The sequence below is a fragment of the Miscanthus floridulus genome, chromosome 1, assembly GCF_019320115.1.
Source record: "Miscanthus floridulus cultivar M001 chromosome 1, ASM1932011v1, whole genome shotgun sequence".
In the NCBI taxonomy this organism is placed as follows: Eukaryota; Viridiplantae; Streptophyta; class Magnoliopsida; order Poales; family Poaceae; genus Miscanthus; species Miscanthus floridulus.
Window position 1 is genome coordinate 102,001,734 of NC_089580.1, and position 22,445 is coordinate 102,024,178.

Sequence of the window (22,445 nt, forward strand, 5' to 3'; positions counted from 1 at the left end):
GAGATGATATTACTCCTTAACCATTGGGAATTAGGTCTTGATTGTTTAAGAAGAATTGCAGCTGGTACATCGCCTTCAAATCATGTCATCAGGCTTGGGTTCGGGCGCTGATGAACGCTGCGCCGCGCTCTATCATGGCCGACCATGGACAGATCATGGCCGCCGCGTGGCCGCTATTGGCCGACGCTTGGCCCTTGATGCCGCATGCTAGCAGCCGTTATCTGCACCGCATCGTGCTCCATTTCCCCTCACTCCCGGCCGCTCTCTCACTCTCCAGTGCTAGCCCTGCCTCTCGCCGTAGAAGAGCACAGCGCCACCAAGCACTGCACCACCTCTGTCGTCGCCTCGCGTGCGCTCCACCGCACTGCCACCACCTCCATCTCGCCCATAGCTATGCCACATCCCCCTCTACCTCCTAGACTTGATTGCAGCAGCTGACAAGCTTCAGTGAGGGCATATTCACCATTTTCTTCCCCACCGGAGTTCTCAGCCGCCATGGCCGCCTCCACGGCGAACTCGCCACTACTTGGCTCACGCACGTGTTGCTTCCGGTTGTTTGTGTTAGGGCTTGGTTAGGATAGGTGTTAGCTCGTGTTATGATGTTACCACCGTTAGTGGTTTCACTGATGCAGAACACGGCGACCCACGCCGCCGTGCTCTCACCTCCGTGCCACTACGCATGTGGTCGGAGCACGTCGGAGTACCTCGCGTCACCTAGATTGCCGTAATAGATCTATGTAGTCACCATGGATCTCGTGCGCTCCTTGCCTGGCTTCACCGTGGCCTTCCATGGCCAGTACACCGCAGCACCACTGCCGCCGTGCCGCCATGGCCGGCGATGAGCACTCTCCTGTGCACAAGCACCTTCACCACCTAGGTCACCCGACGCGCTTAGGTCTGTAGGACATGTTAGTGCACTTCGTTTCGCTAGAGGACTCACTGGCGACGAGCTGTGGCCGATCCGTGTTGATCCAGCGCCTGCTGCTCTGTTTCACTGTCAATGACAAGCGGGTCCGACTGACCCGAGGGCCCCAACTATCAGCGACTGTGGATATTAAAGATAGTTCATTTAATTCAGTTTTACATGCTAACTTTGAAAAATGATAAGTGGAGCTATAGATGTCCATTTTTGGTGAACCAAATTTTGTTGTATTCCTTAGGAAGTGTAGTTTTTTTATAAAAATATGAAATGTGCATTTTCTGGTATTTTTCATGGTGATTTAAATATGGTTAAATGAGTGCTTTATGTATGTTTACCATTTTGTAAATTTGATATCTTGGGCTAGAAAATGATAAAAATATGATTCCAATTTTATGGGTTTTGTATTGACATGCTCTAGCTAAGAAAAATAATAAGCTTGCTGTAAACATGGTTAAAATGTGGTCTTTCTATTTATTCTTTAATAAATAGCATTTTCTAAGGAAAATTGTAGGGATAAAAATATGTAATATACTGCTATGCAAATTTTTGTACAGTAGTATGGCACTAATATGAAGCTAGGAAAATTAAAAAAAAATCTGTTGCTTGACACTTTTCTATAGGGTTTACCATTTTCACGAAAATAACCCTTGCTAGCTTGTCATTTTTGCATAGGATGGTATACATGCGCAAATGGTATGAAATTTCCATAGTAGCCTATTGTGAGCATTAGTAGTCTACTATATTTTTCTAAGAATTTATTGTGTACATTTGGTGTATGTTTATTATTTACCCTAATTATTTAATGAAATTAATAAAGGCATTTAAATAATTAGATTGTGATTAAGCATGATGTTTTCTATGGTTCTTACGATGCATAGTAACTATTGATGTCAATGGTAAGGCTTAGAAGCCATTGATTGTATGCAAATAACTAATTATCACTTCATCATTCAAATACAAGGCTGCCTATATAGTTTTGATTGTGTGGATGATTTCATATGGATAATGGTCTTTGCTTGTAAAACTTGTTAATAACAAAGTTGTAGATAACTTAGTAATCTACCTAGGTGTTAAATTTTCATAGTCATAGGGCTTAGGGTTTTTGAGTTCTAGCTGTTACAAGTTTGCTGTCCGAAAGGTTTGCTTTCTGGATATATTTTATTGAATGATTTGTTTGCCCTATATACTCTTGAATCATAGAAGGGTATTAAAATAAAGTTGTAGACAATTTTATAAGCTTTCCAGAAAGTCCAAGATCATAGCATTTGGATAAGTAGAACTCTAGTTATGGGTAAAACAAGTAGCTGCTGTTTTGTGTGTAGTAAATGAATTGTTGATGTGCTTGATTAGGTAATCAAGAAGAGATATGCACCTACTCAGTAAAATGTAATGCACTTGTTATTACTTTATCACCATGCTATTAAGAATACTTACATGAATGCATTCATCATGTATCATCATACTATATTTGTCAGCATATATGCATTCGCAATATCTTATGCCATATCCATGCATATTGTCGATGAAATATGGTCGGCAGTCTACCTAGGGGTATGCCCAAGGTAGTAGATTATTGGCAAACAGATGCGCAAGCTACAAACAAGATGGTGACGCAAGATAGACATGAGGTTTTATCCAGGTTCAGCCACCATGAAGGCGTAATACCTACGTCCTACGTCTGATTATATTGCTATATGTTAATGAGAGATGTTTTTGAGAGGGGTCCCCTACCCGCCTTATATAGTCTGGGGGGCAGGGTTACAGATCTAGAAACTAATCCTAACCAATTACAATTGCCATAGGTGGCCAGATAAGGATTCCTATTCTAACCGACCAGGATCTTGCTTGATCTCCAGGTCTGCCTTGATTCCTTACGCGGGACTCCGAGCAGATTGGATGGGCCGTGCGTCGTCTTCTAGTGGGCCAGACCCCTTGGTCCGGGCCAGCCCAAGCCTAGCCGTAAGGGTATAGGTGTTAATACCCCCACAGCTAGTCCCCGAGCACCATGTATTATGTTGCGACACGCCGTTCGATCTTCTTCGACTAATGCGACCTGCCTTCATGTCATCTCCATCTGGCTGAAACATTGACCAAGCAAATGTGCTAGTATTCTGGTCAGCACAGAGAGCAGTAGACCATGATTATAGCCAAAGATTCCGGTTGTCCAAAGAATGCATGGTGCTCTAAAGAAAAAAGAAAAAGATTTCTTTCCTGATCAAGTGTGCCCACTTGTATTTCTGAAAAGAAATGTAAGTGACCCTTGTACGATAGTAGTTATGGCCAACAGTCAGAGCGTAGGGGTCGATAAAATAAGCACATTCACCACAAGGTGAAGTGTGCCCACTTAGTCCCCGAGCCTGGTAGTAGGTGACGCAGGCACGTGGTGCCAGGGTCTAAAAAGAATTCCCAGTTAAGTTGAGAATCCATTCATCGTACAAGCGATACGAGATGCACCGGTAGGTGCATTGTACCGATGTAGTCCCCGAGCTTGCTAGAAGGCGAGGTATCAGCCTTGTAGCAAGGTCTAAGTGAGAAAAAATAAATGCCTCTAAACTATATGTGAGTACAAATCACATGTAGCCAGAGGAGAGCGGTCTCCGAGCAATGGTCGGTGAGTGGTCGGGGCAGTCCCATGGCACGAGAGTGGTCGGGACAGTCCCCTGAGCACTGATGGTGGTCTGGACAGTCCCCGAGCACAAGGACAGTCGCTGACAGTTCCCCGAGCACGAGGGTGGTCGGGACAATCCCCAAGCACAAAAAGTGTGGCAAAAAATCATATGCCACTTGTACTGTTATTTTATGTATTTATTTATTTACTTGTTCTGTCAACTCCAATCTGACACGTCTGGTCAAAAAAGTAGACGGGTATAGCACATCATACTAGCTTTTTGTCTTGTCAAGCAAACAGTTGTGTGGCACCTGTTAGTAGGTGCGTCAGCGTGGGCCCTCCCACACTAGCAAGGACGAGGCGCATATATTGGCGTAGATCTCGAGGCTATGAAAACAACCGTCTGCGATGCATGCGCATGTCTTCCAAGAATCCTGAGCAGACGAAACGGCGTAACTCTTGGGTTAAATACGGTATATGATAGGCTAGTTACTATTTACCGAACCCCATTGCCATTCGCAACCACAGCTTTCTTCTTCCTTTTGCCAACCCTAATACATCCAAAATTGCCACCAATCAATCTGCTGCCATTTCCCCGTTCACCAGCAAGGCCGAAGTCATGGCAAAAAGTGATGCGCAGAAGAAAGCAGGGGTCATGGTGAAGGAATGGTGGAAATCGAGAAGCAATGAGCAGACCATTGAAGACCTCGTCACCATAGGGGTACTCCACATCAAGGAGCTCATAGGATGGTGTGCGTCAGCTGGCAAGGGATACCCCAATCCACAACCAGGTGAGATCGTGGTGTTCGAGGATTTCTTTAAACGGGGATTTGGGGTTCTAGTACATCCGTTTCTTCACGGGCTCTATCTTTACTCTGAGATTGGGATTTGCAATCTGCATCCCAACTCGATCCTCCTTGTCTCCACTTTTATACATCTCTATGAAGCATATGGTGGCTTCCAGCCCCATTTTGATTTTTTCCGCCATCTTTTCTGTCTGTGAAAGAAAGGAAGCGGTGGTTTGAAGATAGCCGGGGGTGTGTACCTCAACCTCTGTGATAGCATGAAAGCCCAGTACCTGCACTACCCATGGAACATGTCGTTCGATGACTGGTACAAGAAATGGTTCTACATCCACGAAGAGCCAAACACAATCACGCTGTGCAACATGGGCTACATTTTGTAGAAGAAGACTGTGACAGAACCGCCCAATTTATACAAGATCAAGTATGGTTGTCCCTGCTAACACATTGACACACCCATACTTTCACTCATATAAACCCGGTAGTCCACCGAGTGTCCCGAAAGACCTCGGTAAATCAACATCACAACCAAGATCGCATGATTAAGCAAATACACATCACATACACAGGGTTGCAGCGGAAATAATATTACAAATGGGTTCATAAATAAAAGTACCAGTTTGGGTTTCAAAACCGCTTAGTGAAAACAACATAGCTTTCAAATGATTACATTAATATAAGTTCCAAATATATTGCTAGCTTAGTGACATCATCCAACAAAAGCATATAGATGAGAAGTAAGTATAGAGTCACCGAGCCCACTGGTGGTTAGCCACCATCATCAATAGGTCAAGAACATCACCTGCAACAAGGTGGGATAAACCCTGAGTACTCGAATGTACTCAGCCAGACTTACCCATCTTAAACCAAAATAAATCAACACCAAGGATTATGCATGGCTTTCTTTAGTGGGCTAGCTGACTTGTTTGTGAAAAGCATAAGCTATCATGAAGAAACCATTTTAAGTACTTTGCATCATCTTTATTATGACCTATCCATCTAGGTAAGCACCTGTACTATAGCAATCACTTGATTAACCAATAACATCCAGTTACCAATTTAGATTTAGCATATCCCATACCATCCAGATAACCATCATTGTTCCATAATAATTACTATGATGCAGTAACTCGAGTCAAGTGCTCACTATCTAGGAGCGATGGCGATTCGAATTGATTCCTAACCAGCTAGTGATTTATTCCTTACACAAACCTCACTCACCCGCTAAAGTGAGATATTGATCACCGAGTCAACTATCTAGGAATCTCGAGTTTGCCAGGAACCACATGTACCCGGGGGCCGACCGACTGCACTTTGGTCTTATCATCTCACCCCCGTGTCCTACCACACCTGCTCTAGCACAGTGCGCTGTGGGCAATCTACTCGGCCGAATAATCTCCCAGCTTCGCGGTCGGAAGGTACTTTATCCGGCTAGCTAAATGTAAGGCATGCATTCAACATGACTCGAGGCCCAACAATGGACGGTCCTTAATCGACACAGATAGAAACTAACAGCACCCCAGAACCCTGTCTGGTTGCCTCCAACTTTTTCCGTCCGGTCTCCAATTATCCATCACACATGGTTAATTCCAGGATATCATTCTTTCCATAGCTAAATTCTTCTAGTAACCACCTATAATGTAGGTGATCGGATATCATCGATCGCTACCGGTCTAAGCAAGGCTAAGCAGTTATTCGATCCCGACCTAATAGGGTAATAAGGTAATAAGGTAAGCAAGGATAATACTAAATGCATCAACGGTTTCAATCAACTCCTACAACTTAATGCAACAATATATAACTCATATATAGAAAGAATTGCTTTTATCAAGTAGGAGACTTAGAATGCTTCGGGGCTTGCCTGGGATCCGTCACAAGCCAGTTCAGTTAGCTTGCACTGTCATGGTGACATCTCCGGTCCTAGCACTTGCTTAGTCCTTCCATCTTTGGGATAGATCCTCCATACACCGTCTTCGGGTTCGGCTCCAACATCACGTCCTTCACGTGGTTCATCTAGCGTACCTAGATGAGATGCAATATGCAAGTGCATAAATATGAAGAATAGTACCATGAGACACATCACAAAATAGCAAGCAAGACAAGCATAGTTTACACTAACAAACTTAAGTACTTTGCGATGCTTAACTTAAACATCATACAATCTATCATGCTAAGATGGCAAAGAAGATGACAACACCAAGCATGACACAAGTTTCCCAAGATCTCAAGTTCTCTAACTCATTCATCATTCAAGGCATACGTCACACTTAACAATATACAAGCAAGCACTATAATTGGAATCTGCCAATTTCTGGACATGCAAACAGCAGCCATAAGATTTAGCTATAACTGGAGTTACACAAATCCAAATGACTTGCAAGAAGACATTATGGAAAGCTTATGAAATTTTCTACAATTCATTGTTAATCATCTTAGCATGATTCTCAAGTTAACTAAGTCAAATATATCCATTTACAGAAACTGGTCCACAATTGACAGAAAGCAGCCATTTCTGAAACCCAACTTTAAACAGCTGTAACTCTTAAACTACTTGGCCAAATGACACCAAATTTTAATAGAAGCTAGATACATGAATTATCTACAACTTTTGTATAAACAAGTTTCACAACAAAGCACATTATCATGAAGAACTTTACTAAGTTCCCAGATCTATCCATAAACCACATCGGCAAAAAAATAATTATTAACTTATGTTGCAAATACATAATTGGGCAAAACCAACTTTACCAACATTTCACACATGACTAAAGAACACCAGAAAACCTAGTGTCCATGACCAAATAAATTCTTTTAATGCATTTCTTAATTTATTTTAGATAACAAGGTGACTTAATGAACATATACCACAATTATACATTAAATTCTACAAAAATTATAGTGGCTCACATATCCTCTCAATAGACTACTGTACAAATTTCACTCCATTTGAATATGTATAGCAACCTCTATGAAAAAGACAAGTTGCTAAAGCAAGAAATCATGTGAGAGCAAGATAAACCAATAACTCACTCATACTTCATCCAATACTCATGAAATTTTTACCACACATCAACTATCACATGAGTAGCATGCCACAAAAATTTCACTTCATTTGGAGCCCTAGATCTACAGTTATGAAAAATAACAAATTCAACTAGCATTACAACCTTACTGCACAAATCTATTTTTACCGCAAAATATTTAAACTAAAACATACCAGATTATAGATCCACTGCATAGACAATTTCACAAGGATTCCAAAAAGTCCTCATTTACTATTTTACGAATTTTTTACGATTTACTATGAATTTCCAAAGTTCCTACAAAAAAATTACAAACCAGTCCTTATGGCACTATTCACATGAGTCACAGTTTTTGCAGAAAGGCCCCTGCTCTTCTTTGAATTGCTGTACGAGGTCCCTGACGCGAATTGGAACAGAGGACGCCGGGGAATCGGTCGGTGGCGGCCGGAGAAGGGCCGGCGGCGGCGGGGGAAAGGTGAGGAAGCACCAGGAGGTTGGCGCGCACTCGTAGGTGGCCGCAACATGGCCAGAGGTGGCCTGTGGCCTGCTAGCCGCGCGAGTAGGCAGGACGCAGGCGGCTGCTCCAGTAGCGACGGCACTACGACGGCCGTGGCGACAGGAAAAGGGGCGCAAGAGGGGTGGCAAATGACAGCGAAGGTGGTAGCGCACTCGGTAGGTTCGGAGAAGGCTCGGAGGTGGAAGAACGATAGCGGCGCAGGAGCTTCGCCGCTCGGCAATGGTAGCCATGGTCGTAGCTCGGCGCAGAGCGACCGGCGAAGCGAAGAATTCTCACGTGGCATAAATTTGGTTACATAGAAGTAAGCACCATGAGAAGGAGGGATAGCAACCAAAGGTGGTCACAAGGTTAGGAGTCAATAAGGGTAGTCCAAGGTAAAGAAATGGCACAAGAGAACATAAATTATCTAACGAAGACAACTGAGCATGAGACTCTTGCTTAAATTTCCATGCACACCTTGTGTCCACCAAGGTGATTACCAGATAAAGATTAACATGAGATTTGGTCTTATCAAGCAGCAACATGAGATCAAGACTGATAAACATCTAGAGACTTGAGAGAGTTGGACATTAAACAAATGAGATTCAAGGGATAGAGCTGATACACTACTCAGAGATTCAGTTGATAAAGCAAGAAAATGATTTGCAAGGAAAAGATTCTGAGGTTCAGGCGGCGAGAGGTTAGCGTTGCACCAGATCATCGGTAGGATAAAGGGGTAGAGATGCCCAACAAGGATTTTTGAGCAGGGTCTTCACGCATAGGAGCGAGACATTCATGACATATGCAAGCATTTAAGGGAACTAAGCTTGGGCTCACGAGTCAAGCAAGGCATGGATACACAAACATTCAAGGACTAACAATCACCCACACAGGCTCAAGCTCCTAAGCAAGGGAATCTACTTGGAGACAACCATGAGATTAACATAACTTGAGTGCAGTTCTAGGATTAGGCCCTTCAACACTTGTATGCTCACCATGGATAAAAGAGGTAACATTTATGATACTACCTAGGTAACAAAGCATCCACACATACATCATGGTCTTAAGTAAGCATTTGAGAAACTCAATCAAATTAGCTTAAGCAACTAATACCAAGCACAAAGCTCGCACATAACAAGCAGTCACCTACAGCAACATCACTATACATAAACATGCGAACATGGTGGTAAGGTACTATTATCTTTTATTTCCTTTTTACTGAGTAGGTGGATATCTCTTCAAAACAAGTTTTACTTACATTTAGCAAATTAGTTTTCGGTCATGCACAACATGACCATATGGTTAAAATAAGTTATCCATTAATAGAACAAAGGTGACAGGAGTATGTTTATGCACAAGCAACAATCATGATGTATGCTCGTCCTATTCATCCTCATGAAATTGCCAGCCTAAGGTGGCAATCATGTTCTATGTCGGTGGCATAATACGTACTCTCTCGATATATAGCTAGTCGTTAGCTACATTCAATCTACGTATTCGTGGTAAGTGTACCTATAGAAGGATTTCATTTCAGCCCCACCCCACAATTATATATCTAGAAATGAAAGTCTGGGCTCTAGGTTGCAAGCTAAATACTTTCATATATATACCCATATATATATACTTCTGTATCAAAGCTACCCAAAAGTAAATATGTCCCATATATACATATAAATATGCATATACAGCCATATCAAAACTAACCCACAATTAAATACCTCCGTATATAATATATATACTTTAGTATCAAAGCTACCTCTCCCCTTTGACCACACACTCACAACTTGCGGTCATGCCACTCACCAACTTACCTGAGCATAGAGGTATATTGATCCATACATTACCATTCGAGCGAATGGTATCCATACAATAGCATACCGTATGGACAACAAAATAAAATTTGCAATGAAGTAAATCCCCCATAGTTAGTATTAGTTTACTTATTGCCACCTAAAAGTCCATAATTGGGCTTAACTGGAGGTTGTTGCTAGCATAGTTTTGCAAATTAGTTTTGACAATTTGACTATAGGTAAAGTTTTAGTCAAAATAGGCTTTTTAAAACTATGTACATGACAGTATTATGCTTAATCTTGCTCCGATACTAGCTGTGATAGAACTGCCCAATTTATACAAGATCAAGTACGGATGTCCCCGTTTAACACATTGACGCGCACATACTTTCACTTATATAAACTAGGTAGTCCACCGAGTGTCACGAAGGACCTTGATAAATCAACATCATAACCAAGATCGCATGATTAACCAAATACATATCACATACACAGAGTTGCAGCAGAAATAATATTACAAATGGTTCACAAATAATAGTACAAGTTTGAGTTTCAAAACCGATTAAAGGAAAACAATACAGCTTTCAAATGATTACATTAATATAAGTTCCAAATACATTGCTAGTATAAGTGACATCCTCGGATAAAAGCATATAGATGAGAAATAAATATAGAGTCATCGAGCCCACCGGCGGTTAGCCACCATCTTCCTTAGGCTGAGAATTTCACCTGCAACATGGTAGGATAAACCCTGAGTACTCGAATGTACTCAGCTAGACTTACCCATCATAAACCAAAAATAAAATGACACCAAGAATCATGCAAGGCTTTATAGGTGGATCTAGCTTGACAACATTTTGCATAAAAAGCCACTAATTCAACTATATATTTATAATTCTGGTCATCAAGTTAATTATAGCTATTCATCTCTAGATTAGCAAGTAACCTATGCCAAACATGTGGTATATCATTTAGTATCATAACAATAGTAACCATAGCCAGGTGTAAGATTTTTTTCATATGCATTAGAGCCATCATAGTCCATAATCCAATTACTATGATGAAGGGGCTCTATCAAGTTTCTCACTATACAGGAGAGATGGCGTTTCGAATCGATTTCAACTAGCTAGGAATTTATTCCTAACACAAACCTAGACATACCTATGCCAAGGTAGCCTTAGGTCACCTTTGGTACAACTTAGGTCCACATTTCACGAGTTCAATCAGCGCCACACAATCAGGGACAACCAGTTGCCAGGACGATCAGCACTACCTTGCCCTTGGGCTCACGTCTGGTTCCCCGCACATCCTTACTACCATCCAGATTGCGCACTCTCACAAAATGGGGCTTGACCTAAGTTGAGCTACTCGGCTTCACAGTCAGAACAAGTTATCCGACCAGCTAAGTGAAGCATGTGTTCAAAATGACAAGAGGGCCTGCAACAGTATGATCCTTAATCGGCATAGACAGGATCACATGAGTCACCCTACACATAGACCCCATGGTTCATGTTCCACGATAGCAAATATAGACAACCATGCTTTGTTATCCACCTATATATCATAGGTGATAGGAAATCTCCCAACTTCTACCAGTCTAAGCATGGCTAAGCATATATTCAGACAACTGTGCTTCGTTATCCACCTATATATCATAGGTGATAGGAAATCTCCCATCTTCTACTAGTCTAAGCATGGCTAACCATATATTCAATCCTATACCTACATAGGGTTCAAGGTACATTTCTAGACAAGGTAGTTCTATGCATCAAGTGTTTTCAACCAACTCTTATAACCTAATGCATCAAACATAAAGGACGCAAGTGATATTTGTAAAAACATATGAGGCTTAGAATGCTCTAGGGCTTGCCTGGGATCCAACACTAGGTCAGTGTTTATTAGATGACACTTGCTTGGCGAGCATCTCCCATCTCAGCACTTGTTTGGTCCTTCCATCTTCTAGACCGATTCACCAAACTCCATCCTCGGGCTCGGCTCCAACATCACGTCCTTCACATGGTGCATCTAGCATACCTAGATGAGATGCAACAATGCAATATATGAATGCATGGAAGTGCCATAGACGATGCATTACAAGAAAGTAAGCAAGACAAGCGCAAGGTCAAGATAGCATGGCACACAAGTTTAACTTAAGTCAAGCTATTGTAGGTATGCAAGTAATATCAAGGTTAAGCAATCAATTCAAAGTACATGCACAAAATCTGGACAGCAACATAGAAGGCAATTGTTTTAGTCACAAATAGATATACCGACATCCAATACAGGTGATCCTAGACTTTCTAGAAAGCTAAAGAAATTTTCTACAACTTTGTTATTTACACTTAGAGCTGATTTAAAGGTTAACAAGGTTGAAAAATACTAACATGCAATTCTGCACAAACTAGGACAGAAATCTGACAATAACTTCATAAATGTATATCTGAAGGTCTAGACATCCAATAAACATTATTATTAACTTTTTGGAAAGCTTATTAAGTTATCTACAACTTTCTTATTATTATATTAAGGTGATTATACAGCTAACAAGGTTCAATAATATTAAGAAGGCATCTCTATCCAGATTTGGACAGAATCTGTCATTCCACTTTGAATAGCAATAACTAGAATTCTAGACCACCAAAAGCAGTGATATTAAACATTTTAGAAAGCTTAGGAAAAGCACTAAAACTCTCCTAATATCACTAATACATGATTCCATGTTTAAATAAGCCAAACACTACAATCATTCAGATCTGTCTAGAGGACATGCAAAACCTAATAGCAAATTTGTAAAATCTATAACTCCTAAACCATCTGGCCTAAAATCATGAAAATTCTAGTACAAGAAAAATAAGGAATTTATCTACAACTTTTGTATTCAACACATTCACATAAAACATCATTTGCATCATGAAATTAATTGCTTAACCAAAACTGTACATGCAGCCCAAACAGCAGGGGCATACTGCATTCATCTATCATTTAGTTGCTACAAAATAATATATTCTTGACATATATGCTACTCCAAACATCTTGGAATCATATTCAAACAATCATAGCATGTAGGAATAGCTACTAGAAGCATCACATGACAATAAATACATGTAGATGCTCACAACATTTATTCTCTACTTTAATAATGCAACATATGTAGTATTTTTAGTACTATATGAGAACAACTAGTTTGGGGCTGAGATTTTTATGAGTGGTATATGTTATCAAAGCATGGCTACTGCAAAAATTTCACATGCACAGGTTTTATAATTTAATTACTACAAAAGACAAATTCCTATTGCAAGAAAACATGTAAAAGCAAGATAAATCTAAAGATCATCATTTTCTATAAACATATAGCCATATTATGGTTTCCCTAGGTCACAATATCACCATGCAAGGCCAAAGGAACCACATTTCACATTTTTGTATTTATAAATTATTTATAAACCATTTAAAACCATTTATCAAGCATTAATCAAGTTAAATTCATAACTCAACTATACTACATCCAATGACCATGAAATTTTTACCACAGCACACACATAGCATCAGTAGCCTATGATAAAAATTTCACATCAATTGTAACACCATAACTTTATATATGAATTTATCCCTAGAAAACCCTAATTAACATAGATAAATACAAACAACAAAAACCTTCTACTAACACATGCCATATTATGACTCAACTGCATAGATCTACTCTCAAGAATTCTAAAAAGTCTTCATTTGCTATTTTCCAAAATTTTCTATGATTTATTATGATTTTCCAAAGTTTTAGCCAAATAAATGCTATAAAGGAAAATACAATTTCATCGAGGCCCCTAAACTTTCATGAAAATAAATTCCAACAAACATGTCCTTCTCTGTACTATTCCCCTAAGACACAACTGTTCACTTCACCCCCTGTCTATTCTTCTATTATTGCGCGAGGTCCTTCGCCTTCTCTTCTTCACGGGAACAGAGCATAGCACGGCTTGGGGCCGGCCGGCCTTGGCCAGTAGGAGTCGGCAGCGATGGCGAGGGGCTGGCCAGGCTCGGCCATGGCCATGCCTAGCCAACGGCATGGCCAGCTATAGCCTATGGCCCTCCTGGCCATGGCACAGGAGCCCACGGTGGATGCGGCTCTAGTGGCTACTCTGGTAGAGAGGAGCAGTGGTGGCAAATGAAGCTGACAGGGTAGGGGCGGTGGCGCAAACTACGGATAGCAAAGGTATTGCTGGCCTGAGTAGAGGAAGGCCAGAGGCAAGGGAACAACGGTGGGGGGAGCTCAAGCTGCCGGCGTCCATGGTAGCAGCTACTACACGAGCACAAAGCGAGGAAGGGGCAAGGAAGGGAACCGAGAGGAGCGCATGGTTGAGAAGAATGGAGAGCAGGTGAGCGTTCTGGCCCTCTAGTACACCGACGTGAGTGAGGAGGCTAGGGCACGTGTCCAACCATGGTGGGGCGCGCACTCACACATGGATGATGCATCGACATTTCTCCAAGCATGTGGCAGTGCAGTGAAGTGGGCAAGGTGGGAGCCTAATTGGGCTAGCTACGGGCCGATTTGGACCTTGGACCCAAAAGCAAAGTTTAAACCCATGAACTGCTCTACAATTTCTATTAAGGGTGCCTAGCCATTAGAGCTCTCCATTAGCAGTAAATTAAGCCCCAAGTTGATAGTGTCGATGCATTGACAACGATTAGCAAAAATATGAATTGATGGTCAAAACCAAGTCAAATTGGTGCCATCTTTTTGCATGCTCTTCCCCAAAACATATAGTCCAACTTTTATATTTGGCTCAACTTTCAGTTGCTTAACAAAAATCCAAGAACGGATGCCAATCATCATTGTCACTAAAATTCCAGACTTAGCCATTTTTTCTAGATCCAAAACAGCACTGGGTTTAGTTTTGAGTCCCTAGTTTGACTAAGTTAGGGACTAAACTAGCTCATGACCCTTAAACGAAGTTTGTTGTGCATCTCTTGGTCTATAACTTTGCTTAAAGAATCATGGATTGGTTCAGCCTGGTTACTGAAGATATAATTCTCCAAAGTGGGGTACATAAAACTGAAATCGAGATTTAGTTAACTCCTTGAAACAGTTAGTCTTTGTTGATTTTGAAACTAACTTCAAAGATCCAGATGAACTCCAAACTTAATGAGACTTGCTTCATTGTTTCTAGCACAAAGTGTACTTCAACTCATATGATGAAACCCAGTTGAGTTATCATATGAATTTGGAAGATAAAAGTGTCACAACATGTCAACTCGCTGTTGTCAATCAGGGGCAGAAATATTTCAGAGGGGCCATAATAGCACTACATTCAAACTTGAGGCCACTATTTGAGCCACTTAGGAGTTGAATTAGGGCTTGGTCCAAAAAAAAGTTTGTTGTACTACATTCAAACTTCAACTTTATATTTAAGGTCCAACTCCATGCAAGCACTCTAAACAGTTGGTCAACACAGGTCAAAACCATATCATGAAAAGGACAATTTTAGTTATTCCCACACTTAGAAGCATTTTCTTGGCATTTGCTCAACACTAAACCCTTCTTGACTTTTGTTGTAGAGTTCAATTAGAGTCAGTTGGGCAAGGTAGCAAGGTTTGGTCGACATCCCATGTTCCTATTCACCTGAATGAAGCAATTTAAGCAAAATGTAACTAATCATTTCATGTGACTTTTTGGTTCCAAACTTCATGAAACTTTTGCACTGTTCAAGATGGATGCATGTTGATGTAATGTATGTGAAACAAGCATGTTTAACATTACTCTTGTGAAATCTTAACAAGGGTCCACATGTAAGCAAAGGCGTGTTGTCCAAGTTCAAGTTGCGACTCAATTTCATAGATTGGACCTCAACACCTTCATCATCACTTCCAAATTATGAACTAGAGATCATAATCATTTATTGACATATCCTACTTAAGTCCAAATTCACTACTTAACTTAGTGACTAACACCCGGGGTGTTACAGGCCTCCCCTTCATGTGGTGGGTCCTCCAGTCTATAGCCGCTTTGAGGTCCATATGCTTAGGCAAGAACTAGGTTAGATGCTACTACGCGGTCGAGTGGGAACACATCGCCGCTCTCATCATGGCCACCATGGCCGTGAGCTTGAGCTCACCGCGGCCAGCCATCTCGGGGTCACTCCTATCCCCTCTCTTAGTCATCTCTGTATAGCCTGGTGACCTAGATCTAGTAGGCTAGATGGAGACTCCACTCTCACCACCGGCTAGCTAGAACGGAGAGTCCCACCATAGTGCACCATGCATTGCCGCATGGCCATGCACGCGGCCAAGCTTTTCCACTATGTCACCATGGCCTAATCCTCGTCATAGTGCTACGCTAGGTCACCAGGATGGAGTAGTCATCCTCACCGATGCATGCCGTGGTCAGAGATGGCCGGTGCGCCACCGCACAACTCCGTCGTGCCATCATCACCGCCGGCGAGCCATCTCCAATGAACCCTAGGTCACATCTTCACCACCAACCGATGCGACTTGATGAGGGGAACACGTTGGTGTCACCGTCGTCGCCGGTGATCTCACCACCAGTGAGATAAGGATGGATGGAGCACCTCCCTTGCTCTAGTATCACTAACGTGTGGGTCATACTAATGAGCAGGCCCCATCTGTTAGTCTGTGTATTACTTGATTTCCATATTTGTTTTCATAGATTTGAATGCATGTTTTAAAAATTCATATCTAGAGCTAGGAGTGTCCAAATGGGGTGAACCAATTTTTGTTGGACTCATCATGGGGTGTAGTATTTGATAAAAATATGAAACCTACTGTTTGGGATGTTTGTCTAGGAGAATTAAATGGAGATAAATAAGTGCTTTTAAATTGTTTTCAATCTTGTAAAATGCATAACTTGAGCTAGGAAAGTGATAAAATTGTGATTCCAATTTTACTAAGCTTGTGTTGACTTGCTATAGTTATGAAAAATGTTGAACTTGCAGTAAACTTAATTGGAGTAAGGTCTTTCTATTTATCTTTTAATAAATGGTGTTTTATGAGGAAATTCATAAGGATAAAAATAAGTAACATATTGCCATGCAAATTTTTGTACAGTGTTAATGGGTTTTAGGAAAGCTAAGAAAAATATGAAATATGTTGTTTGACACTTTTCACTAGGCTAAACTATTTTTGCTAAAATAAGCCTATGCAACTTGTTATTTTTGTAGAGATGGCTATATTTATCCCAATGGCATGAAATTTGTACAATAGACTTTTGAGGTCATATGTAGGCTACTCTAATGTTCTCAAAATTTATTGTGCACTTGTGATATATTTTCCTTATTTCACCTTAGTGTCCAAATAAATTAATAAAGGCATTTAAATAATTTATTTAGGCTTGACCATCATGTTTTCTAGAGTGTGTATGGTGACTATGAACTATTGGAGCCATTAGTTGTGACCAATTTTCATTGCTTGTATGTAGTAAAAATATTATTGCTCTAAAATTCAATTATAGAAGTTGTTTTGGACATATTTTGTTTCTAGGTGTTTTGAATAGGCAAAATAGAGTTTTGTGTAAAATTAGTTAATAACAATGTTGTAGGGAATTTCTTTATGTAGCTCGTGTCAAAATTTTAGGGCAATAGGCCAAATAGTTTAGGTGTTATAGCTGTTAAAAGTTGGTCTCCCGAAATGCTTACTCTTTGGAATTTCTGGATAGATCTAGGAAATTGTCTTGTTTGACTAGGATAGATGTTGAATCACCTTTTGGTCATTAAATGAAATTTGTAGGAAATTTTATAAGCTTTCCAGAAAGTTCAAGGTCATAGCATTTGGTTGAGTAGAACCCTAGTTATGATCTAAACTTGTAGCTATTGTTTTGTGGTCTAGAAATTGACTTAGTGTGGATTCTTGAAATTTCTAGAGAAGAGATATGCTCCTTCTCAGTAAATAAGAATTTAATTTTATTGTCATCATAATGACCTAATATGATAGTCATCATTCAACCATGTACATTATCATGTCATGTCATCCATGACCCTTCTTATGCATTCATGATTCTCACTTTTTGCATGTGCATGCAATAGGTGCAATAGAAGAAATCACTGTGTTGGAGTACAAGGTCGATCCCTAGGAAGAGCATCAAGAAGTGTAGCAACAGGAGGCCCTAGGAGAAGGCGATCCCGATGGTGAACAATTTCTCGAGTGCCCAGATCATCACCCCTCAACCTTTATGAAAGGCAAGCCCTGGAGCATTCTAAGCCTCCTATGTTTTCAAACTATCAACTTGAGTCCTTTTATGTAGATGCATTAAGTACTAGGAGTTGATTGGAACCACATGCTGCATATATCTTCCTTATTTAGATATATATCTTGAATCCTATGTAGGTCCAGGATCGAATATATGCTTAGCCATGCTTAGTCGGTAGAAGTCGGGTGATTACCTATCACCTGCATGATATAGGCTGATAACTAATCATGGTTGGCTATATGTGCTAGCATGGAATATAACCATGTGTCAATGAATAAACTAGACCGGGTGGGATCATGATAGAGAAGCAACAAGGCATGGAGGTCTTGGGTGCCTATCTATCCCCGTCTGTGTTGATTAAGGACCAATTCGCTGTATGTCCTTATGTCATGTTGAACGTATGCCTAGCACTTAGTTGGTCGGATCTGATGATATGACCATGAAGCCGAGTAGCTCAATTCACTCCAGGGCTCGATAAGTTTAAGTGCGCACACTAGAGGCAGTAAGGATGTGTGGAGAGCTAATGGCATGAGTCCAAGGGCAGGATCAGGTCCTGATCTTCCTGGTGGATTGGTAGAATCTTTGAGGGTGCGGCACTGATTGGACCCGAGAGTTAGTACTAAATTGTACCAAAGGTGACCTAAGGCTACCTTTGTGGGGTGTGCCTCGGTTTGTGTTAGGAATAAATTCCCCAGCTAGGTGTGAATCGATTCGAATCGCCGTCTCCCTTGGATAGTGAGAACTTAACTGAGCAGCGGCAACATAGAGTAACTTAATGGAAACTTGATGGTTATGATGATGCTCAAATTATTCTTATATTGGATATGTTATGAATGCTTGTTAGCTTAATAAAGTGATTGCTCTAGTATAGGTGCTAATCTAGAGATGCTTAATTGAATAGGTATTCAAATTGACGCTAGAGGTGCTAAATCTCCAAGTTATGTTACTTAAGCTTTTATGCAAAATGTTTTCAAGCGAACTTCAGCTTTAAAGCCTTGCATACTTCTTGGTGTCTTATTATTTTAGTTTATGATGGGTAAGTCTAGCTGAGTACCTTCTCGTACTCAAGGTTTATTCCCATTTGTTGCAGATGATGTGATGTACCATGGTTACTACAAGCATTGGCAAACTCCTGTAGTTGATGGAGAGTAAGACCAAGGGAATGATCATTCTATATTATCTCATCTATGTGCTTTTGTTGGAGATGATCTTAAACTGGCGATGTATTTCAACAATCATGATGTTGTTTCGAAACTATGTTGCTTCCGCTACTTCTAAATTTGAGTTGTAATAACTTTATTGAAACTCCGATGTATGTAAACTATTTGTGAACCTGTTGTAACATGTGACTGGTTGTGTTGAATCATATATGATCTTGGTTTGTACATTGGTTGTTTGAGATCCTTCATGATTTCATCAGACTACTGGGTTTATATTGGCTCAAGTATGATGGTTTGATTGCTTTGGTGATTGCTATTGTACTTGTGCTCTTATAAATTGGATGGTTCTATTACAGCTGGCATCAAAGCAAGGTTCAACATTAAACTTGTCATATGTGTATTTAAAACAAAGGTTTTAATTTATAAAAATATAAAGTATGCTAGTGGTTATCTCCTTTATGCTAGTTAAGGACTATTAGGTGGCTATTTAAGTACTAACATGGGATGGGTTTTTATTTTTGTTGTCCATATGGTGTGCTATTGTATGGATGCCATTTACTTGAGTGGTAATGTATGTCTCAAATGCCTCTACGCCCAGGTAATAAGGTAAGTTGATGAGTGGCTTGACCACAAGATGTGAGTGTGTGGTCATGGAGAGCTAGTCTTGATATGGCTATATATGCATGCTTGCATGTGTGTATGATGCGTATTTAATTGTGGGTAATAAATTCTCATCGGGTATCTTTGATATAGAAGTATATATTGGGATATATATATATATATATATATATATAAGGAAGTATTTAGTTTACCACTCTCATATATTCAACCTAGAGCCCATATTACATTCTTGTACATTTAATTGTTGGGATGGGTTGAAATGAATCTTCTGTAGGTACACTAACAACAAAACGTGTAACTCGTTTAGTTACGATTATATTGAGAGAACGTATATATGCCACCATGTATATCATTAAGAATTTATTTTTCCTAAGTTTGTGAGGATGTATGGAACATGCATGCATCACGATAAATCATTCATTCATATCATTACATTTTTCCTCCCCTTATAAGTTTTAGATTATGTTATGGGAACCAGATAGTAAGAATGCTTTCTTAGTACCACTTCCTAGAGTTTTTGACCTCCAAAATGTAGCTAATGCTATCCAGCCCATGACTATTGCTGACATTTCGGTGGTGTGTGAATTCCCGGACATGTTTTCGAATGAGTTGCATGGGTTACCGCCTGATAGAGATGTAGAGTTCATGATTGAATTATTATTAGGAACAACACCTATCTCGCAAAGTCCTTATAGGATGCCACCCAATGAATTAGTCGAGCTGAAGGTGCAATTGTAGGAGCTTCTTGAAAAAGATCTCATTCGACCCAGCTCCTCACCATGGGGTTGTCCAGCCATATTCATGAAAAAGAAGGATAAATACTTGTGGATGTGTGTGGACTATCAACCCCTTAATGCGGTAATGATCAAGAACAAGTATCCATTGCCTCAAATTGATATCTTGTTTGATCAACTATCAAAGGATAAAGTGTTCTCCAAGATCAATTTGAGATCAGGGTACCACTAGATTAAGATCAAGCCGAAAGACATACCTAAGACTGCCTTCTCCACTAGGTATGGTCTATATGAGTATCTTGTCATGTCTTTTGGGCTGACCAATGCTCCTTCCTATTTCATGTATCTCATGAATTCTGTGTTCATGCCTAAACTTGATAATTTCATGGTAGTATTTATTGATGACATCTTAGTCTATTCTAAGAATGCAGAAGATCATGAAGAACACCTAAGAGTTGTCTTAACAAGGTTGCAAGAACATAATTTGTATGCTAAGTTTAGGAAATGTGAATTTTAGTTAAAGAAAGTACCATTCCTTGGTCATGTGTTATCTAAAGATGGAATTTTAGTAGATCTAGGCAAAGTGCAAGAAGTTATGGATTGGAAGGCCCTGACTTTAGTTCATGAAGTTCGGAGTTTCCTTAGTTTAGCAGGTTATTACCATCGTTTTATTCTAGACTTCTCTAAGATAGTTAAGCCCATGACCAGATTACTTTAGAAAGATGAGAAACTTGTGTGTTGCCTCGAATTGATATCTTGTTTGATCAGCTATCAAAGGCTAAAGTGTTCTCCAAGATCGATTTGAGATCAGAGTACCACCAGATTAAGATCAGGCTGAAAGACATACCTAAGACTGCCTTCTCCACTAGGTATGGTCTATATGAGTATCTTGTCATGTCTTCTGGGCTAACCAATGCTCCTACCTATTTCATGTATATCATGAATTCGATGTTCATGCCTAAACTTGATAATTTCATGGTAGTGTTTATTGATGGCATCTTAGTCTATTTTGAGAATGCGAAAGATCATGAAGAACACCTAAGAGTTGTCTTAACAAGGTTGCAAGAACATAAGTTGTATGCTAAGTTTAGCAAATGCAAATTTTGGTTAAAGAAAGTACCATTCCTTGGTCATGTGTTATCTGAAGATGGAATTTTAGTAGATCTAGGCAAAGTGCAAGAAGTTATGGATTGGAAGGCCTCAACTTCAGATCATGAAGTTTGGAGTTTCCTTGGTTTAGCAGGTTATTACTATCATTTTATTCTAGACTTCTCTAAGATAGTCAAGCCCATGACCAGATTACTTCAGAAAGATGAGAAATTTATGTGGACTCTAGAGTGTGAAACTGCTTTTCACACTTTACGAACTTTGTTGACCAGCGCCCCAGTTTTAGCATAGCCCGACATATAAAACCATTTGATGTGTTTTGCAATGCATCTGGTACTAGTTTGGGGTGTGTGCTCATGCAAGAGGGCCGAGTCATTGCCTATGCCTTGCGTCAACTAAGGAAACATGAGGTTAATTACCCGACTCATGATTTAGAGCTAGTCGCGGTTGTTCATGATTTGAAGATTTGGAGGCACTATTTGTGTTTACACCAAAATTTGGGAGAAGGATCGCAGGGACTTGAGAGCTCCCAAAATTGTGTCATCAAGGAATCAATCGTGTGAAGGTCGGTATCAGCTGATCTGAATGCAACACTAGAATCAACTTTCTTCAGATAGCACAAGTAGATAACAACAAAGGCTACGATCGGCGCCGGGACAAGGCATGTTGGACTCTACAAAAAGGGAAAGATTATAGTCCAAGTTATCTTAGATTAGGAATGTTTTCTCTAGGGCCAAAGATTGTGATGAGTCGTGCTTAGATAGGAGTCATGCATAGGTCCCGGGTATAAATATCAAACCTCGACTATTGTAAAGACAGACAATCAATCCAATACAAGTTACTTACTTTTTTTGGCTCTGGCCACCCCTTAGGAGTATGAATAGAGTAGATCTCGGGGAGTTCTTCAGCAAGTATGGCTGCATCGATGAACACTTCATCTTTATTAAACGGTTGAATGAAAGAGGTCCGGTTACTTGCAGTCAT